Source organism: Thunnus maccoyii, chromosome 1 (genome assembly GCF_910596095.1).
Source record: "Thunnus maccoyii chromosome 1, fThuMac1.1, whole genome shotgun sequence".
NCBI lineage: Eukaryota > Metazoa > Chordata > Actinopteri > Scombriformes > Scombridae > Thunnus > Thunnus maccoyii.
In genome coordinates, this window is record NC_056533.1 from 6,148,966 (window position 1) to 6,160,821 (window position 11,856).

General features: G+C 41.1%; 1 long non-coding RNA gene across 1 annotated transcript; it reads right to left on the reverse strand.

Annotated features, from left to right (window-relative positions):
• Nucleotides 1-805: 805 nt before the first annotated feature.
• Nucleotides 806-11,385, reverse strand: LOC121900755. Its single transcript, XR_006097048.1, has 3 exons — nt 11,321-11,385; nt 1,990-2,110; nt 806-1,888 (listed from the first exon to the last, which is right to left on the reverse strand). It is a non-coding gene; the product is annotated as an uncharacterized LOC121900755 (long non-coding RNA).
• Nucleotides 11,386-11,856: the final 471 nt, after the last annotated feature.

An 11,856-nucleotide genomic window follows, 5' to 3' on the forward strand; every position in this document is an offset into this window, starting at 1 on the left:
GAAAAACAAAAATAGATATAAAGCAATTATCCATAACATCCTTAACATCCATGTTCATGAACTAAAAGCAGGTGGTTTGCAATGAGATTAAGCCTGCATATACAACAGAAAACAATTGTAAACAATGATCGGGTGAGACAACCTTTCCCTTCTCTTGTCACTTTTCCACAAGCAATAGCACTTTCTAGAGGGAGTTCCATCCCAGCAAGTCCTGTTGACCACAACATGCTGTCTCTCTCACTATCCGTCTGTCTTTCTCTCACACACGCACACACATCACTACACACCGTCAGCTAAAGCATGTTAACACCAGGGACTCTGCCAGGGTGTGAAAGCCCATCAGTGTATGTATATGAAGGCAGTATGTGAAGGAGACAAACACATTGTTTAGACAGTATTACATTGGTGCTAAAAGCGTATTCAGGTTCCTATTCCTGGAGATTGAACATTCGAGTCGAGATTGTCCTCAGCACCTCTGTACCTGACACCACACTGTGTTTGGGACATACCATGAAGTGAAGTCATTTTTGAAAAGCATGAAAAGCCTGAGTAGCAAGAACATGGTGGTGTCGTGTCATTTTATTCCTATGTCACTCTCACTTTTGATTAAATATTTGGTCCATGCATTTTGTTTTGTAATTTAGTAGTTTAGTTAAGTTCCTGACTTTGTCAAAATACAGAAATAAATTATTATCTAAAAAATTAAGTTGTTCATAGCAGGCAGGACATGATGAATTAAAAATCAAGCGTCAAATACAAACTAACCTCCAAACAACATTGGCAAGCAAGTGTCTGCATTTTACTTACACATCAAGTGATATTACTGAGGTAACCAATTTAGCTCACGTTTAATAATATAGCTAATACATGAATGTAGTGTAATTAAAAATACATTCTCCAAGTTCTAATCCTGTGACCTTGTGCTAACTGTTCAGTTATCTATTGGTATACACCAAATGCATGTACAAAAAAAAAAAGAAATAAAGAAAATTCAAATCTGAAAGAGGTGATCAAATCCCTCTCTTAACTACACTCACATATTAGGTTGACTCAGATGTGGGTCACATTACAGAGGTCAAAGACACTCAGGAACTTTATTGAATAATTATTCAAAATAATAAAATGGTCCCAGAAATACATCCATGGGGAGTCCAAAAGAGACCTTTGTTGGGCAAGAGCTATGACCCAAGAACCTAAAGTGAAAGTAGGATCCTATGGTCGAAATGAAGATAAAGTTCTTTCTGCGGTCAAAAAGTACCATTAGGCTGTCATAGGTAAAGCTAAAAAAATTAATTATTTTATCTGGGTTAACAAAAATATACTCAAAAATGTCCAGTACAGCATTTGATACCCATTTAGCTGATAATATAGATAGTTTAGGCTTCTCAGAAAGACCAATGAAAGAAACTGTCTACATTGTCTGGCCACACTAGTCATGGAGTCAAGTTTAAAAAACAGTGTGGGACTTCATAATCCTTAAATGCTTTCTCCTCTTACAATTAGTTTCTCCTTGAATCAAATCACTCATCACACCTGTGCTCCAATTGTAGGGACAGATCCCAGCAGGGGGGCGGAGTTATGCAGTTAACACTAAGAGGGTTCGTTTAGCTCATTTGTCTGTCAAAAACTGCCATGTGGAAGGAATCCACTACTCCTGTCATCTCTATCTCGCCTCTCTGCCCTCTCAGTTTCCTCTGTTTTGATGTGTCCAGTCTAGACCTTTTAGTACATGTCAAAGTGCCAGGGCCTGTCATGTCAAGCTCACGCCTACTTCCTGTGCCTACGATGTTGCTTGGTCTCAGTCGGTGCCTCAACTTCCTTGATGTTCTTCTCTGTCACCCCCGTCTTCCTCCGCTGCCACTTTGACTCATTTAACGTCCCCTGTAGACTGTGGCAATGAGGGGTGATAGAACATAAGGTGACAGGATGGAGCAGTGTGTGTGTGTGTGCGTATGTGTGTGTGTGTGTGTGGGGACAGTGCTAACTTACTAAGTAGTGGCCAGTCAACCAGTGTGCAGTGTGGTGGCCTGAGCGCAGCAGGAGCTGTCCTCAGTATGACTCGTCTTTTTTCATTCTTTCATCTGCAAGCATTCTTCATCTCAGGGGACAGCTGGGAGAAAGATGAAAGAGACAGGCTGAAAAAAGGCTGAGGGGAGAGGATGTTTGGGAGGGACAGGGGACTTTACAGAGTTAAGAAAGTGAACTAAAAGGATACCAGGCCGCACTCTGATAAATGCAGTGGAGCAGATATACTGTGTGCAGTAACAAATCCATATGCATGCTCATATACCCTGCTGTAGGCTCCCGGTGTTAATGAATAAACTTAGCTGTTGCAAGTTCTCTAAGTTTTATGGATCCATTGATGTAGAGTTAAATTCCTGTTTATTAAAATGTAGATCTCATGTCATTTGTATGGGTTTTGAGATATGTGAAAACAGAGAAATTTGTGGAACAACAAAGTTTGTGAGGTCAACAGGCCAGTTGGTTTTTTGGATGCAAAACTGGAAGTAAGGGCACCTGGAATGTATGTAATAGTCCCTCCTTACACAACCATGTGTGTACAACTACAGTTTGTTAAGTCAAATCTGAAGCACAAAGTTCCTTACTGCTAAATTTCCTTATTCAAAGATTAGATGAGATCAGTGATATCATTATTCAAAAAATTGAGATTTTAAGATCAAAGTTGTAAACCGGATTTATCCTTTAACAAAGTAAATGTGCAAGACATATCGATTATGATTTAACTGTGAGAAAATATGTGGACAAGATGGTGTTGATAAAGAAAACAATAGATTGAAATGCGAGGGCCTTTCACTTAGAGCATGTCATGAATAAGCACAACACATGAAAGTGAAAAATTCAGTGTCTAAAGCATTTACATCTACAGTTCCCCTTAGTTCGGTTTCTTTTCACACAGAGAAAAATCCAAGTGAACTAAAATAAATCACTACAAGCCACATGAGAAATGTTCGATCTGCTTATTGGTCAGATTTGTCTGGGGCGGGAGCAAGAACATAGACACAGGAAGAAGATCCTGAAGAAAGTCCTCTGGCCAAATACAGCGTTCTTCGTTGCGCTAGTCCAGGTCGGACCTCAGTCAATTCTATTAAATTCTCTCATCAGCATCCCAGTATGCAAAGCACACCTGGCTATGGGAGCTGTTTATCTCATACTCGCAGAGTACACCTAGTAGTTGGGTCGGATCGAGGTCAGATGATGTTCCCTCAAACGATCCACTCCAGAGTTCGTTTGGGACAGAAACCACCTCCTCTTGGTAAGGGTAAGGGTCTCCATATGGTTGCACCCGAGTGCGATAACTGTGTCCAGACCTCCCCAAATGATGAATGAAAGGAAATCACACCAAGTGGGAAAACAAACCAGCGTCTGATTCAGCTGGACTAAAGCACAGCTCTGAAAATGCCCTAAGAGTCTACAGCCATGTAAGTGGCTCTGTGAGGCTGCGCTTGAGCTAAGTGTTCCAACCCTTCTAGATATTATGTTAATATACAACTAAATTGCATTCCCAATTATGTTGTGTTGACAAACATAATCACTGCCTAGATTATGTTTACAGGTCATGTTTTGTCAAATGAAGGAAGCGCTACATTTATATATCACTCTGAAGTCCCAGGGATTGGTGGATGGGAAGCGTTCAAGATACAGGACTCTGGCAACAGAGACCTGGTTTCACATCCCGACTCCTGCCTGTGGTTGGGGTTAGGCAACAAAAGCACTCTGGTTAAGGTTAGTGAAAGATGGCGGTGGGGCATAAATGCTAATAAACATGTTCTGCTTCAAATCACCAAAGACTTTTTTCTGTATTAAACAACAACCACCATCAGAGCTGTAGTTTCTATTAGCAGATATTGTGCTGCAAAATCAGATATTTTGGTTAAAGGCCACATGAAACGGAAGTAAGAGCATCTTTAACTTCTGTACTGTGACATATTTCCCAGTGAAACAGAATATTTGAACAAGAGAATTTAAATCAAATCCTTCGCATTTGATTGGGCCACTAAAAAGTGGGCGGGGCTTAGAGTTTAGCACAATATGCAGCTGCAGAGAGAAACGGAGCTACAGGGGAATGTATCACCCAATCACCCAAACTTGTTAGATCAGTAGGAGGATGAGGGAGAGATGAATGAATTAGACCCCAGCAGCCACATTGTTCTGGAAATGAAAACAAAGTTTTTGCCCCATGTGATCCAAACACACATCTCACTCTATCTCTATCCATATTAGCTACTATGACCAACAAATGGTAAAGTGAGGTTTTATATGACCGGTGTAGCTAACTACTCACCCAAAGTCACATTTGATTGGATGAACTTCTGTAAAGGCCCCTGACTGCAGGATGAGTCATCAAACATTTGAAACCATTTTACAGGAAGAGAAAAGACTGGGATTTTGAAAAGTACTCTGATACTGATTTTTTGACATATGAACAATTAACACAGGAGCACAGAATTAAAACTGTGAAAATGTATTTTTCATTTCTTGGGGCCTTTAAAAAAAACAACTAGATACGTTGTCTCTGAACATTTCACACATATGTTCAGTATCAACATTTTTGCATCTTTGCAATTTTCTAATTATGTTGAGAGAAAACATAATTCAGCCAGCGTTATGGTTCTAGCAAAACATTTTTGCTGTTCGTATACGCACTTTAGTCATATATGAATGTAATTCTAGGAGACAGAATTGAAATGCTCACATCAGCATGCTGTTGTTGCATTCAGTGATATGTTTTCAAATAATCTGCAAATGAATCACCCTAAAATTTGAACTAGCACTTTCTGTAAAAGGTCTTTAGTCTTCAGGCTGTCAGGCTGCTCAACATCTGCAATATGCTGCTTATAGATTGTACAGTGATAAAAATGACTCAATAATAATGGCAACAGTTGCAAATATTGTGATTAAAAATACTTTAAAATGAGCATCAGGGTCCCAAAACTGGGAAGAGTGTGAAAAATATCCCTCTTTCTAAGAATTCAGAAAAAGCATGGCACCCCCATTTGCTTTAGTTTCAGCCATGTTTCAAGATTAAGACGTATTTGGTCTCACTTTCTGTAGTCCTGACTGCTTTTATTTGCTTACTGAAATAACATTTGCTCATGGCAAGTTGCAGTTTCATTTAACAAGAATAACCCCCCCATACCCCATAAAGACCCTTCACTGAGACTGTTTCCTTGGATTCATGCCCGCAGCCGTACAGTCCCAGTCTAGATCAGCCAGCCCCATATATCTCCCTGTGTATTTACAACGCTTTCTGCATCACTCTCTCTGTCCCTGCCCAGGTAGCTGTTTTCCACCAAATGAACAATCTTTATAGACGTGCAGCCGCCATAACAGGCCTGATTTCCAGCACCGGCGTGGGTCGTGTAAGTCTCTGGGAATTGTCAGGCTTCCCGCTCGACAAATCAGGCCTAACGTATGATGTTTGGGGTGCAATTTTTATTCCTGTTTGACTGGCCAACTACCCGGAGGTAATGGGATGTTGGAGGGTGGAAAAGGAAAGCTGCTGGTGGGAAATGTATTCGCGCTGCTTGTGTGTGTGTGTTTGTGTGAAGCCTGATTGATCGATGCGGTGTCCGCTCCCCATTTATATCCCGCTTATTCGGAATTGGTTAAGTTTAGAAAAAATCCGCAAAAAAAAAAACACAGAGAAAGGAAGAGAGCATGAGAGGAAGAGATATGGTGGCAGATTACAGTGAGGCGAGCTCGTACATCTAAGCTGGGGCCGGGGCGTCTGTGATGGAGGGGCTGTGAATTGTCTGTGAACATTAAGTTATCTAAATGAAAATCAATAGTGTGTGTGCCAGTGTCTTACTATTGAGGAGTGTCCGAGGACAGCAGCCAGCAGAGCAGAGACGTGGGCAAGGAGGTGTGTGTGTGTTTGGCATTAAGGGCATAATCCAACACCTCAGGGGCAGGTCATTGGTTTCTAGGCTTGATCATCCAACATGAGCTATGTACTGTGGGGACTGGTCCTTTATATCACACCATACATACTGAAATCTACATTGATGTTTGTACACAAGTGGACCCAAAGGGAGCATGTGTGTGTACATCTTTGTGTGCATACATGCAGGAATTTGCATATATCCGTTTGCATATCTGAATAGAAGCCCTATCTCAGTTCTTCTCACATACTGGCCACTGGAGAAATCTTTTACCGGTCATAGTTGAGCACCCACTCACCTGTCAGCATCTGTAGGATCATTTCATCCCACTGGCAATTAGCCCAACACCGGCTGGTGTAACGAGTGTCACCATGCCGCTTGAGCACGTTGCCCTGAGGAGTGGCTGAAGTATCATCAGGTGCTGCTCTGTGCTTTTCTCTCACTGAATGAGCCTTGGGATGTCTAGAGATCCTCTGGCTTAAGAGGAGGCACTGAAGCATTATAATCTTGCATAGACTGATCACCTGAAAACTCAAGGACCTAACATAACCCAAATACTACACTGTCTGTTCCACCCTGCCTCTGTGTTAAGGGCCCAAATTGACTGCCATGGATTTAAGCTCCACGCAAATTTGTGTTTATTAATGCAATAAAATCACTAACTTGAATGTGACTTGATTATGTGATAGATAGGGCTTGTTAATTAAATTGTATAGTTCAACATTTTGGGAAGTGCTTTCTTCTCAAGAGTAATTAAAAGATATCAATCTCATGTCTTCATGTTAAGTACAGAGCTTGATTGGGTGTATTGTTAGCCTAGCTTAGCATAAAGACTGGAGACAGGGGAAAACAGCTAGCTTGGCTCTGTTTGAAGAGAAAAAATATACCTGCCAACAACTCAAAAGCTCACTACTTATAATGTTGTATCTATCTTTAAACTATGCAAAGGGGGAGTTACGCTTCCAGTTATACTAGAACAATTTCTCAACAAATCCTCCAAGCACTTCTGTGCAGTGTGGGTTGCCAGATACAGTAGGTGAGCACAGATTTTAGTGTAGGACTCTGTTCTGGCAAGATGATACAAACATGGCAACATCACTGTGACAAGGAGACTCTCGGAGGCAGAGCACAGTCACTACCCCCGGCTGTTGCTCACTAACAAATTGTTCTAGCAGCAACTCAGTAAATTGCAATAAGTATTGCAAATTGTCATTGTTACATTTCTGTTTATGTGTAACGTGTCATACAAAAATGTTAATTTTCAAGAGGTTTGGGAGAATAAGCACTCTTCTTCTGTTCAGGTTTAGGGTTTGTTGGGTCTCAGAGTCAGTTTCTACCAGACCTGTTTTTTTTTGGTTTTTTGTTGGTTTTTAAACAGACACGCACAATTCAGGTTTAGACATAATGTGTAATTGCGTATCCATAATGTGTATCGGACAGCAAATAAACTATCAACTATCAAGTTAGCCTCAATAAGGGCATGAAACGCAATGGAATGACACCTATTTGAATTTGGGGATAAATTTGAGTAACACGTGTAGCTAACTGCTAATATGAACTAAGACTACTTAGTGCCACATCTAAGAGTAACCTCACTTGTGTATCTTTATTTCCCCGAGTTGTTGTAAACTTTGATTTGAACCATCTAGGATTGTTTGGTCTCCAGCCCCACAGAACAACATCTGACCCTTAGCACCAATTTCAAGGTTACATACTTGTTGTTTCTACCAAATGACTTAATTCAGTAGTGGAAATATTCTTTCACACATTAAATATTATCCCTTCACATGAGTGAATAAATGAAATAGAAGCTTTTATTAGTGGGTTTGACAGCTGATTATGTTCTACAATTAGATTTTTTTCTCTTTCCATTAAAATAAGTATTTTGGCAAGAAATGTTAATTAATCTGTTGGGAAAATAGTTGCATAACAGCTGGTGTGTGGGTATCATGAATTATGGTCTATTAATAACCAGCATAATTGTTTTAAATATGTTGGTCTAAAATGAGTGAAATATAATTATATGCCACAATTTCATCAAATAAACTGTATAAATTTCTTGTAGTGTCAATAATACTACATAATAGTTTACATAGAAGTATTATTAGTGCAGCTATAGATGTGGTCACATATCCACATACAGATGGCCTTTGAGGAAGACATAGTTGGCGAGAGGAGACCAGCGGGGTGGGAAAGTGGGAGTAGACAGACTAAAACAGTGTATTAGGGAGGTAGACGTTCTAATGTTAGTCCTCCTATTCTCATTCCCCCTGCTTTCCCTGCTTTAGTACCACCGCTGCTGTGGATGGAGAGAGAGGGAGAGAAAGGAAATTTCTCCATTGCAGAGGCAGTCAGGCAGAGGACAGGAGAGAGGGAGAATAAATCAGCCCCAGTCTGGTCTCTGGTGACCACCCGCGGCAAGGGAATAGTGCAGAAAGACAGAGCGAGAGAAAGGAGGGGGTGGAGAGTGTCAGCGAGGGCTCGGACTACAGAGGAATAATGTCCTTTTACTGTATGTCCCTCTCCACCCAGCCCTGTGTGCCGTCTAAATCTGCCTTCACTCATTTAATGTCACACAATCCCACCCCTTCAATGAACCCGGCTATGTCCACACACACACACACACACACACACACCTCCACCTCCTCTGACAAATTAGAATTGCCCCGACTCCATCGCCCAGCAAAACAGTGTCTGATTTGGCAAATGGTCAAAGTGGCCATTATCTGGCAACAGAGTGGCCATATCGAGATGAGCCTGAGGAGGGGATCAGGGAAAGAGGAGAAGGACAAAGGGAAAGTAGGGGACGAGCAACAAATTACCCCATTCAGAAGTTAGAAAGTGCACTAACTAACCAGAGGAAAGAGCTTATTATTATGAGGGCCAATCATAAGATGCCATGTCGTGGAGGAGAGAAATATTTTATGATGTGTGCAGGAACTCTACAGATACTCGTGCAATATATTCAAATGCATTTCTCATATTTAAAGACATGCACACAGAAATTTCTGAGTTCATTATTGCAGCATGAATAAAGTTCTGGTTATATCAAAACATAACCTTTGTAATTGTACATTTTTGTAAGTATGTCCGCATGCATTAGTATATATGTATAAATAACTGCAGTCCTTTCTGAAATGTAGTATGAGCGGCATCAGTGTAGTGATTTAATCCATGCTGTGCAGTTACAGTGTTAAGGAGATATGGATATGAAAAGGTTGCAAAGAAAAATTTAAACATTATAATTTTCATGAAATAGAAATGCATATACAGTATTTGTTGCGAAAAGAAAATTGTCTACTTTAATCTGATATGTAAGTAATGGCCTAAGGTGTTTTCCTCATGTCTTTAAACAGCAGACAGATTATACAGTTTAAATTCTTATGTAGTGTAAATCATGGTGGTGAGAGTACTTTGAAATTGGCAGTAAAATTTTAATTGATAGAGATATTTGGCAGATGCTGTGTGGTATTTTCTCACTCTTACACACACTCTCCGTCCTGCCTGGTTACACATACGCAGCTTTACCCAGGCTTCCTCTCTCCCTGAGCTGTGTTTCATCTAAAGTGAGTTTATTCAAGGCAAGTCAGTGATTTTTCCCTGAAAGAAAAGAAGGAAAGAAAGGCAGACTGAGGCAGAGAGAGAGAGGAGAATACCAGCCTATAGCTAGCCCATAGGACACATTTAGTAATCCTTCCAATGATGTCCAGAGCCCAGTGATGGTTACCAGACCTGCAAATACCCCTACAAACACACACATACACACACACAATCCATTTTTATTGTATTTGGGTCTGCAGCATTGTATTTCCTGCCCTCTCTTAGCGCCACACACACACTGCACTCGAAAACAAAAATCCATATTATCGACCGGCCAGTGTCACCACAATTATTCTTTTGAAACAGCCATTGAAAACAAATTACATCTGCACTGCGTTTTCATCCGATTGCTCTGGGTGAGCAATGCTCAACGGCTGGGCCGACCCTGCCTTAGTCGACCCACAGACCCCTCCCTATAGGTTTGCTGTCTATAGCGCAGTGTCGCTAACGACTGGTCTCTCTCTCTCTCTCTGTGCGCGTGTGTATGTGCAATATTATGGTTAGAGTTCTGGAAAAAAAAATATCTGAGAGAAGTAGATAAGGGTAAGTAAGGTGTGAATTGGAGAGTCAAAAAAGAAAGGAAAAATTCTTGAGTATTGTAGAGTAAGAGATTGATAAAGTACCATCATCATAACCAGTCATTATTAGTGGCGGAGGAAGTACTCCAGCCCTTTACTTAAGTTAAAGTACCTATACCACACTGTGAAAAAACTATGTGTCAATTAACGTTCTGTAAAAAATGTACAGACCTAATATTAACTCAGTGCATTTAAAGTATCAAAAGCAAGAGTACTCATTATGCAGCAGAATAGTCCACGCCAGAGTTATATTCTTACATCTTATATGATTTGATTATTATTGCTGATGTTTTAACAGCAGTTTTATATGGTTGAGGTGGAGCTAATTTTGACTATTTTACATATTTGGGGTAGTTTAAATTGCTGTATTACAATACATTATAATTTCTAAGCCCATTATAGATTTTAAAACTCTTATTCTGAAAAGTAGAAAATGTAGTGCCAAGTTTGTGCCTAAGTGAAAGTAAAACTAAATTGAAATCCTTAAGTCAAGTACAAGTACAGTACTTGAGTAAATGTACTCTCTGCCACTGGTCATTAACACATGTGTGGTACAATAATTATGTAAGATTTAAATGTTATATTTATTTGAAATGTGAAATGACTTCTCTTTAGTGAGATGATATCTTGTCTGTCTTGTTAAAATAATCAAACACTGGAAGTATTATAGCCATTGATTATTCTGTGAAAGCCATACTGAGGGGCAGCCTGATTGCCACACTACCATCCCACCACTATTACATCTAACTGTGTTACTCCATCTAACAGTATTAGCCCACTGCTCTGCAGCACACGAGCGTCTTCCAATAGCATCAGCCCAGTGGTGCCATGTGAAAACGGGAGAAAACAACAACTAATATCCAGCCGGCACAGTTGGTAATTAATCCTGGCTCGGCTTCCCTCGGCCGAGGAGTACAGCAAAGGCTAGAAGGCAGGATCCCTTTGTTAAGCTTTGACCACACAAGTCACCTCACCGGCCCTCCCGAAGCGGGGAAACGCCAACTTTGGAGTATTAAGAAAACCAATAGCCTTGTTGACATGAACACGGAGGCCTAACCCCCGCAGCCTCCTCATATGAAGCATTGATTTTTCTGTCCGGCCGCGGCACTAAACCCATTCATTCTCTATGGCCGAGCCCAAGACTGGCGCAGATGCGAGCACCCTATACACACACACACACACACACACACACAAACACAGGGGCCTGGCTAAATTCTCCTTTCATCCTCTCAGTCTTACCTTGGGGGTGGAAAGTTGAGGATTAAAGTCACCCCTCCTCCTCCTCCTCCTCCTCCTGGTTCCACTATCACTCCACCACTGAACCAATACCACACACACACACACACACACACACACACACACACACACACACACACAAGTACGCGAGTAAACATGCAAAAGCACAGTACTGCCTGCCCTGCACAGAGGCCATAGGGGAGGTGAAGTTAAACATGTTGGGGTGCACCTGAGGGGAGTCGACCTCCTGATCTTTGGGGATGCAGGTCACAGATTCTCACTGCGGGACTCTGGCAAACAAAATCATACTGCCCACCGCTGGCAAAACACATCCTATGATCACACAGATGCTTTTCACACACACTGGCAGGCATCGGTCACCTCTACGGCTCGGTGGGGAGTTTTCTCTTATTCTTTTGTTGTCTCTCTCACTTCCTTGTTCTCTCTTTCGATCTTTATTGTCTTATTTTCTCCGTAGTGAGGATTAAGTGCGTCTCTCTGCCTCTCTTGGCCTCTCCATTCCATCTCCCTTTCTCCCA